The sequence below is a fragment of the Triticum dicoccoides genome, chromosome 2B (genome assembly GCF_002162155.2).
Source record: "Triticum dicoccoides isolate Atlit2015 ecotype Zavitan chromosome 2B, WEW_v2.0, whole genome shotgun sequence".
NCBI lineage: Eukaryota > Viridiplantae > Streptophyta > Magnoliopsida > Poales > Poaceae > Triticum > Triticum dicoccoides.
In genome coordinates this window covers 449,934,813-449,944,950 of record NC_041383.1, presented here as the reverse complement: position 1 = coordinate 449,944,950, position 10,138 = coordinate 449,934,813, and positions in this window count along the sequence as shown.

Below are 10,138 nucleotides of genomic sequence, written 5' to 3'. Positions count from 1 at the left end.
CGATGCGCACTACTGGAGACGATCGGTGACTCAACATGTTGGCTCCTATTGTGGCTCGAATGCGGGGTGGAGTGGAGTCACTGCTGACTGTAGGAGTAGTTTTCTTGTTGGGCAACTGCAGTCTTCAATATCTTGATGGTGTTATGGGCCTCGATCTCAACTAGGGTATTCCCTATTAGCAGAAGTGCGGTGAGGTTGGTGGCTGCTGCCAACATGTTGTTAACGGGGTTGGAGAAATGATCCGCCGGTGTTAAAAACGGAGTGGAGGTGTCTGAAAAGGCGACAAACACGGGGCCAGCTTAGACTGGCACTGCTGAGCCGGCTAGTGAGGCTGAGCCATCGGTAGCTGTTCGTCTCCATTGTGAGGTACAACCCGGGTTTACTGGGGTATCACTAGTGCCTCTGGGGCACTCGTCCCAGCCCCCGGAATGGGCATGTCTTGCGGCGTGTTGAACAAATGCATGGGCTCAAAATTGGAGGGCAGACGGCTCATGTGCCTCCTCTAATGAACCACATCCAATGAGTTCTATTGTAGGCCCATATGCCAGGCTTCTGTCTTCAGGCACTCCACCTCATCATGAATCTAGGCTTGCAGCTCCACCATGTGAGCGTTCTCAGGGTTGATATCCCCTAGAGCCTTATCCATGTGCTCACAAAGTTATCTCCATGTTGCATTCTGCCTGGTTTCCGCAGTCATCAGTGTCTCCAGGAGCATTGTAAATGGGGCGAGCAACTCTGCGAGAACTTGAGCTGACATTTCGATCGGGTCGGCCGCGTTCGGAGCTGGTGCTGAAGTGCCTGCCATGTAGATGGTGGTTCAATGGAGTGGCTCGTGGTCGAATGGAGCCGGCTCATCATCGGTGTAGCTGCCAAGCATACCATCATACAATGGGAGGATCGACTGAGTGTCCACGACTGAAGACTCACTGTCGGAGTAGACTAGGGTGTCCCCTCCAGACGCGGAGTTGTCCGTGAGATTGACTCCCTAGGTGAAGCCAACGAAGATGTGACTGCGACCGGCTTGAGCCCGTCTGGGTTGCGTGCGCCAAGCCGGCTTGACGATGTCGGTGCAGATGTCTAGCTCAGGTCCTGATTCGCCGATTTTGCCGATAAAGACGTAGATCTTGCTGAAGGGGACCCGGTACGCGTACTCAATTGAGTCGGCCTCGGGGCCCCAGCCGGAATCATCAATGTAGAGCTTGCCTTGATGACTCTTGATCATGCGATTGACCGCATATCCCTCTATCCCCGGGACAGCTCCGTCCGAGAACTCAACAGCACCGAGCGATAGCCCTATGATGGGCGCCAACTGTTGTGGTTTTCTCACGACAAATATCCTCAAGAAAGCACTTAGTCATGAGGCCATCACAGCTAGGTAGTAGCTTGAATGGGGTTGGTCGGAATTGAGAGACACAGGTTTACCCAGGTTCGGCTCCTCACGGTGGAGGTAATAGCCTACTTCCAGCTTGATTGGTTATCGCTTTAGATCTCGATTACAAGGGTGCGACTTGTCTAACCTAGTACTCGAGATCTTGTAACCTATCTCTCTATCTCAGGGGCTCCCTTTATATATAGGTTGAGTCCCCGAGATTACAACAGATTTGGGGTCTGATGTCTACTACGCAACTTCATTCTTGTAGACTCGTTTTGGGCCTCCAAGCGCAGAGTTTTGTAGGACAGTAGAAATTTTCCCTCAAGTGGATGACCTAAAGTTTATCAATCTGTGGAGGCGTAGGATGAATATGGTCTCTCTCAAACAACCCTACAACCGAATAACAAAAAGTCTCTTTTTTCCCCAACACACCAAATACAATGGTAAATTGTATATGTGCACTAGTTCGGCGAAAGGATGCTAATACAAGTGTAGTAATGATAGTAGATACTGATTTTTGTAATAGTAACAATAAAAACAGCAAGGTAGCAAGTAACAAAAGTGAGCACAAATGGTATTGCAATGCTTGAAAATGAGGCCTAGGGTTCATACTTTCACTAGTGCAATCTCTCATCAATGCTAATATAATTGGATCGTATAACCATCCCTCAACGTGCGATGAAGAATCACTCCAAAGTTCTTTTATAGTGGAGAACATAAGAAGAATTTTTTTGTAGGGTACGAAACCACCTCAAATTAACCTTTCTGATCGATCTATCGAGCTATCCCTATAAGTGTCACAAACATCCCAAATGTTCATACTAAAATAACACCATATGATACACATCAACCAATTCTACTCTCACCTAGATACTCCAATTTCACCACGAGTATCCGTGAGTTAATTATACGACATGCATAAAAAAATCAGATTCATAATACTCAATCCAACACAAGGAACTTCAAAGAGTGCCCCAAGATTTCTACCAGAGAAACAAGGACGAAAACGTGCATCAACCCCCCTGCATAGATTACCACAATGTCACATCAGGAATCCGCGAGTTGAGTGCCAAAACATATATCAAGTGAATCAATATGATACCCCATTGTCACCATGGGTATTCATAGCAAGACATACACCAAGTGCTCTCAAATTCATAGAAGTATTCAATCAGATAATAACGGAATCTCAAAGGAAAAACTCAATTCAGCATAAAAAGATAGAGAGGGACAAACACCCTATGATTCAAATATATTAACAAAGCTCGTGATACATCAAGATCGTGCCAAATCAAGAACACAAGAGAGAGAGAGAGAGAGAGAGAGAGAGAGAGAGAGAGAGAGATCAAACACATAGCTACTAGTACAAACCCTCAGCCCCAAGGGTGGACTACTCCCTCCTAATCATGATTGCCGCCGGGATGATGAAGATGGCCTCCGGTGATGACTTCCCCCTCCGGCAGGGTGCCGGAACATGGTTTAGATGGATTTTTCATGGCTACAGAGGCTTGCGGCGGCAGAACTTCTGATCTAGGGTTATTTCTGGGGGTTTTTGTATTTATATGATTTTTTGGCATCGGCTTCACGCTAAGATGGGCCATGAGGTGCCCACTACCCACCAGTCCACCACTTTGGCACCTGGCGTGCCCTGGTGGGTAGTGGCCATCTCATGGCTCTTCTGGTCCTCCCACGAAGCATCGGGGGTCTCTTTTGTTCCAAAAAAATGTCAAAAAAGTTTCGCTGCATTTGGACTTAATTTGATATGGATTTTTTGGAAAACCAAAAACAAGGATAAAACAACAACTAGCACTGGGCACTAGGTCAATATATTAGTCGATAAAAATCATACAAAAGCCTTATAAAAGTGCACCAAAATCATACAGAACTATAATAAACATGGCATGAATACATCATAAATTATAGATATGTTGGAGACATATCAACATACCCAATCTTAATTCATGCTGGTCCTCGAGTAGGTAAATGATAAAAGAAATAATTCATGAAGTGTGAATGCTAGCATAGTGCATAAGTTTGATCAATGATAATTTCAATCACTTTTCCTAGCATCATAACAGCAACTCTTTCTCATAAAACTCATCATGATAAAGTAGCAATCAATTCACATGTTATGGTTCAAACAATGCATTCTCTTGAAACTTGAAGCTATATTCTTAGTCACCAAACAATTGCAATTCAACTTATTCTCAACAAAGTCTAAGTAAGAGCTCCACATACTCAATCATCATATAGTCTTCTATGATTGCTAGTACTCAAATCATATTATCAGAAAAAATGGCATCCATCAAACACAAAGAAAGATAGGGGCTTAATGTTTCGCCTCCCAACTCATTTATCATAGAGATAATTGTCAACAATAATAACTCATAATCAGATATATTTCATTGGACATATGTGCCCAGATCTTTCCCCACCACATGATGCTTTCCAACTAGAGAATAATTGAGGTTGAAATGAGAATGGATACTATTGACTCTTGCATAAAAGTAAATACTGAAAACTAGAAGATATGCCCTTTAGAGGGAAGCATAGGTTGTCATGCGCTTTTTATTTTTGGATGTGCAATATCTTAATGCAAAGGAACGTTATGTTATATTGCGCCTTATGATAGCAACCTTTATTATGCAGCCTATCGCTTTTATTATTTTGCCATCACAAGTTTGTCCAACGCTTATTTTCCCTTACAATAAAAGATCAAACATATTTAGGAGCAATTTTTATTGCTTTATGCACCGATGACAACTTACTTGAAGGATCTTATTCAATCCATAGGCGGTATGGTGTACACTGGGTTTAGGGCTTTCTGGATTCACAAGTAGTATCTCTACTTAGTACGAATTTTTGGCTAGCAAATGATCCTAATCAAACACCACATGTTGGAGGATCCATAACAATATAACTTCTATGCAAATATACACAACCATAACTCATTATGTTGTCTTCCTTGTCCAACTTCAACTAATTTTCCCAAGTTTCAATAATTAATGGGTATTCACAATCATAAAAGATGTCCAAGATAATATATTTGTATGTGAAAGTTCTCTTCCTTATACTAATCCTTCATGAATTGCTTGTTTGACCAATATTGTGATTGTCAAGCTTCAAAAGATTTCACTTTCTAAAACCAATGTGAAGCTACTACTAGGCATGATATGAACATATAATTTCAACTTCATGATATTCAATTCATTCAACAATTTACTTATAGGATATAAGTGAAGCACAAGAGTAAATGACAAGCTACTCCAAAAAGATATAAGTGAAGATCAAGCGAGTATTTAAGTAAATGGGTAGCTATTTGAGGACTCTCTCTCTCATTAAAAACTTTCAGATCTAAGTATCTATTATCTAATTAAAACGATTGGCAAACAAGCCACCACGTGCGTCCACATAGATTAAATTATCTTGATCCTTGATTTTATGTCTTGACGGCTGAGATTAAAATATGAAAGCGTTACGTAAGAATATAATACGTGTACATATAGCAGAACATGCCATGTTGAAGTACTCCACATAGGTTCCAAAAAAATAATATAGTAGAAAAAGAACTTCCCGTCGATGGATCAATGATAAGCAAAAAAAATATTACTCTAACCTAAACAAATAAGGAGCCTATTATTAACAAACAAGGACAACCACCTCACGTGAGGAAAGTTCCAGATCAGGAACAAATACATGCAAATAAAACAAGTTTGACTTGCACACGGTGCATTAGTCTGATTTGCACACGGTGTTGGCATCTGATTTGCAGCCGGTCTCAGCCACCACAATCCAAGACACCTAAAAGTATATAAATAAGTACACACGGACGCACAAGTACCCACCAAACAATTAGAAGCCAACGACCACGATGACTTGAACACATCACACGCGACTCAACGTCCAGACGAAAAAGCCACCTCCAGCCGCTTCACTCGACGCCCGACATAGTCACGCGAAAGCACGCTCAGCGCCCGACGAAGCGACGCCTGCTCCAATCTAAGTCGAAAGAATTGACGCCAAAGCAAATCTAGCCTGAATCATCAGATTTGGTAATTGTTATTTCACAAGCTTACTTTTGATGGATAGAATCTTCATAAATACTATATCAATTGATAAATTGTTCCCTGTTAGTTTTGAAGATATAGGAATATGGCATACAAGAAGTTGAGCGACTTAACTACAAGGGGACAGAATTGGAATATTCAAGTGAAAGTAATGAGAATGTGGGATTCAGTGAATCCTACGACCGATGAGCTTATTAGCCTAGATATGATACTGATGGATGAGCAGGTCTGTTTTCTAATATATTAAATTAGAATTTTTCTGTCGGATGAAGCAACTTACTAACCCTATTTGATTCTTTTAACAGGGTGAAACAATCCATGCTACTATCTACAATCCATGCTACTATCTGGAAGAATCTTATAGACACTTTTAGATCAAAGATCAATGAAAAGTCTATTTATGGATTCAGCAATTTTAAGGTCGTGGAATCCACAAAATATAGGCCAGTGAGCAATGAAATTAAAATATATTTTGCATACAATACAAAGGTAAAGGAAATAAAAGGATCTTCGGAAGTTTTCCCGGAATATTGCTTTGAGTTTGCTACCATGGACACACTAGAAGAAAGGGCGGAAAAAGATACACAATGCTCAGGTATGTTTATGGATGTAATTACGACCTCCAAATAATGGATATTTCTAATTTTTATATCACTATAATCTCCAAATATGCAGATGTCATTGGACTACTAACTCAAATGAAGCCAGTGGAGACAAGAATAACAAAAAGGAACCCACAACCTTCATATATCCGCAAGATTGAAATCCTAATGCCAGAGTAAGTGCATATGCATGTCTCAAATTTAACTAAACCTCCCCCATGTGGTTAGCACTAACTTCTTAGATTATATTCTTTAGGGGTGATAAAATCAGAATCACGTTGTGGGGAAAGTTTGCTTATTTTTTGACCGAGGATGTAATCGGCAGCCAAACTGTCCTTATTATAACATCAACGATGGTGCAGAGATTCAATGGTAAGTGCATAAATCTTACATGCTATTCTTATCATTTACAAATTCTAACTGAATGATTAAATAGGTTTGTGCCTAAAGTCAATGAGTGCCACAAGGATATATATAGATCTGGATATACCAGAAATACAAGAACTTCTTGATAGGTATGAAACACCACCGATTTATATTTTTTCACTCATAATTACTAAGTCAGGTTGATTAAAGGTTGTATATTCTTATTTACTTCATACATGTGCAGGAACTCAGCCGAAGAAACCTTACCAAAGATGGGCAGTATAGATAGAAGTAATCAAGGAACACTAGAAGAACAGATGTTTTATAGGAGGAGAACATTAGAAGAACTTACTGCAATGAGGCACGGAAACCAGCCAGACCAGGTAACGCATCAAAATTCCAATAAATGATATCATCAATCTCCGTGATACGCGATAAGACCTGCATGGACAATTCATTTAATATTAGTTACAATGAAACCATATTGTGCTTATATATGCCTCTTAATCCCACACCCCACCCAAATGCTAATGTTGTTTTCTTTAGGATTTTGTGTGCACTGTCATAGCTACAGTGGATCGTTTGCAAGAAAATATTCAATGGTGGTACATGTCATGTGATAAGTGCCACAAATTAGTGACCATTATTATTGCAAGAGTTGTGGTATATATCCAGAAAAGGTCACACCATGGTAAGCATATTATATTACTAAAATATGAAAAAAAAATGTTATATTATATTTACTCTCCACTACCAGGAATCATGTGTTAGGTACCGTGTTCGACTCCAAATTAGTGACCATACATCTACTACAAGTTGCACTTTATTTGATGAGGAGGCTGCAAGATTGCTTAATACATCTGCATCTAATCTGCTGGACACACAGGATGGGAAATCGGAAGAAGCGCCAAAGATTATTCAACAATTATGTGGAAAAAGACTCATATTTAGATTCAAGCTCAATGATAATAATCTCACATTTGGCACACAAAACTATGCCGTAAAAAGAACATTTGTGCCTGATGATAGGCTTGAGATGCTCTATTTGGACAATAAAGCTGAGGAGGTAAAGCTGCATTAACTTTTTACCATTTTCAGAATTCCTTAATGGATGATGAGGTGGACACTGTGTTAATGAAGAAGCAAAACATGCCAGATAGAAAGGTGATTGTTTTTTTAACAATGTACACACTTCAGATTTTAGAGATGTGTCTAATTTTCAAAATGTTTATCTTTGCAGTCACAGAATAATAAAGTTTCATCTGGCAAACTTTCATGTGAACTGGTGCCTGTGAAAGAGGACCCACATGACAGCAATGGGACTACATTAAATAAAGATAAGCGTCAAGACAAAATACCATCGTCATCACGTGAGCTCTGCAGTGGCACTAAAAGGAGACTGAGATCTGTTGTAATATCAGATGAGTCAGAGGATGAATGCACTAAGACGAATATGCCTAAAAAAGGGAAAAGGTGTTTGCGGGAACAAGAAACATGTTAAAGCAAAAGCCAAAAATACATTGCTTGAAGATGAAGATGAAGTACCGAAATCAAAGGCCAGGAGAAAAAGGATGTTATCCAGATAATTAGTGGATCAGTAGCTTATGAAATAAATAGTGCGACAGTCTATTTGTATCGACCACGATAAGTAATAGTATTTGACTGACATCAACCATGATAAGAAGGATACTTATTAGATTCAGGGTGTGGACGTTACCAATGTTCTTAGTTTAAAATAGATTGATAACTTTCTTCATGTAGTTTCCTTTATGCACATGCTATTTAAGGAAAATCTTTACGAGGCCAACGCAATAGACAAGAACATACTACAAGACCAGACTTCCGCACATTAGGATTTACTTCACAATTTGAAGAAACTATACTTTAGCAAACCTATATAACACCAGCACAATAGAAAGGAACATACCTTGCTTCATCAATAACTTAATAGCACGACTGGATATAAGCAAATCAATGGCGTCTTGCTGGCACAAGTGAACTACTCAACAAACCTATAACAAAATTTATATCCAAGGTGACAGATTAGCACAAAGAAGGCAAGGACTTTGCAGTTTAAGAAAATAATTGACACATATGAACCAACTTGCGGTTCATAAGGCCTTTATTAAGAGAAAAGGCATAATTTCTTGCAAAGAAAAAATTAAAAATACATGGAGTACAATACTGCTATGGATAAAGTACAAGAAATAATTTTTAGTTGGCACCTACAGTTAGTAGTAGCCTGACCGCAAGAACAATGAGTTAGTATTGGCCTGACAACAAGAACAATGAGGAGGCCAGCATCTCATGGTCGTCAGCTGCTATTTGTATTCTTTAGATGTCAGATCTAATAACTCACTCAGTAGTTGACTCAGTGATTTCCCTCGCAGCCTCCTTCACTGGGCCAAACTACAACACCTCTGCCATAGACCTCTAGCTGTAAGCCAAGAAGAGGTCATCAACTTGGCCGAAACTTGAGAACGCACTGCCGGACTCAACGAGGTTGTCGAGGATCCACATCATCGAGAATGCGACGAACACATCCATGCACCCTGCTCAACGGCAAACTGCGCCAGTACCTACACGAAAAGAAATAGGAAGGAATGAATCAGCCATAATGGTTTGGGAATCAATTTGGTGATGGCAAGCGGCCTCCGTTTCTTTTTTTCCCATTAAGGACGAAGGAAAGAAGGAACTATGTTTTTCCCCTCTGCTAGAAACTAAGGAGAGGCGTACATTCAGCAAAAAAATTGGTAAATGAAATTACGATGAACATTATGCAAAGCAAGAGGCGAATGGGAGAGCACAAAGCGATTCATACCTGTCAGCATGTCCGCACCCTAAGATGACAGGAACGACACACAGAAGATGGGCCCCGAACCCAACGACACAGCCATATGTCTCAGCGGCAATAAACTACATAGGTAAAAGTGAGATGCCGCATCGCTGGTGGGAGACGCCAGATCCGCAGCGCATGTCCTGGCCTGTCACGACCGGTTTTTCCGGGTAATAAATTTCCAGAAAAGACCGTCGTGCTCATCAGCCCCAGGATTACAGTTAGCTGATGAGGCTCCAACTTGATACAGAAATTCCAAGCAAAATACAAAATATGTAGTACAAGACCATTCTGGCCAGAGAGTACAACAAATGGTTTCTAGTGGTTGATGGCGGAAGCGGGTTGTGAAACATCAGTGTCTATGGGACTCCATTTCCCACGGGAACAGCTGACCAGGTTAATTCCTATCTTCGCGAGGCTGCTATCTCCATTGAGTGGGTCCCGGGGCTGGCGTCGCGTCGCTCCTCTCCGTGCGAAAAAAATCTGACCAAGACAATAGCCAGGGACAAGCCAGTGAGTACTTTGAATGTACTCGCAAACATTATGAACACAGGTATAATATAACCATGATGTGCTAAAAATATTATAAGCTCTTGACGTCAGTCACAATGAAACTCAGATGCGTGCAAGCAAGTTATTTATAAAAATGCAATAACATGGTAGTATAAAAATTTATGAAACAAATAGCAAGCAATGCCACAGTCGGGCGTCTGAGCGACACCACATAAAGGGCTTTAAAAGAAATGCCACAGTCGGGCGTCTGAGCGACACCACATAAAGGGCTTTAAAAGAAATGCCACAGTCGGGCGTCTGAGCGACACCACATAAAGGGCTTTAAAAGAAATGCCACAGTCGGGCGTCTGAGCGACACCACATAAAGGGCTTTAAAAGAAAT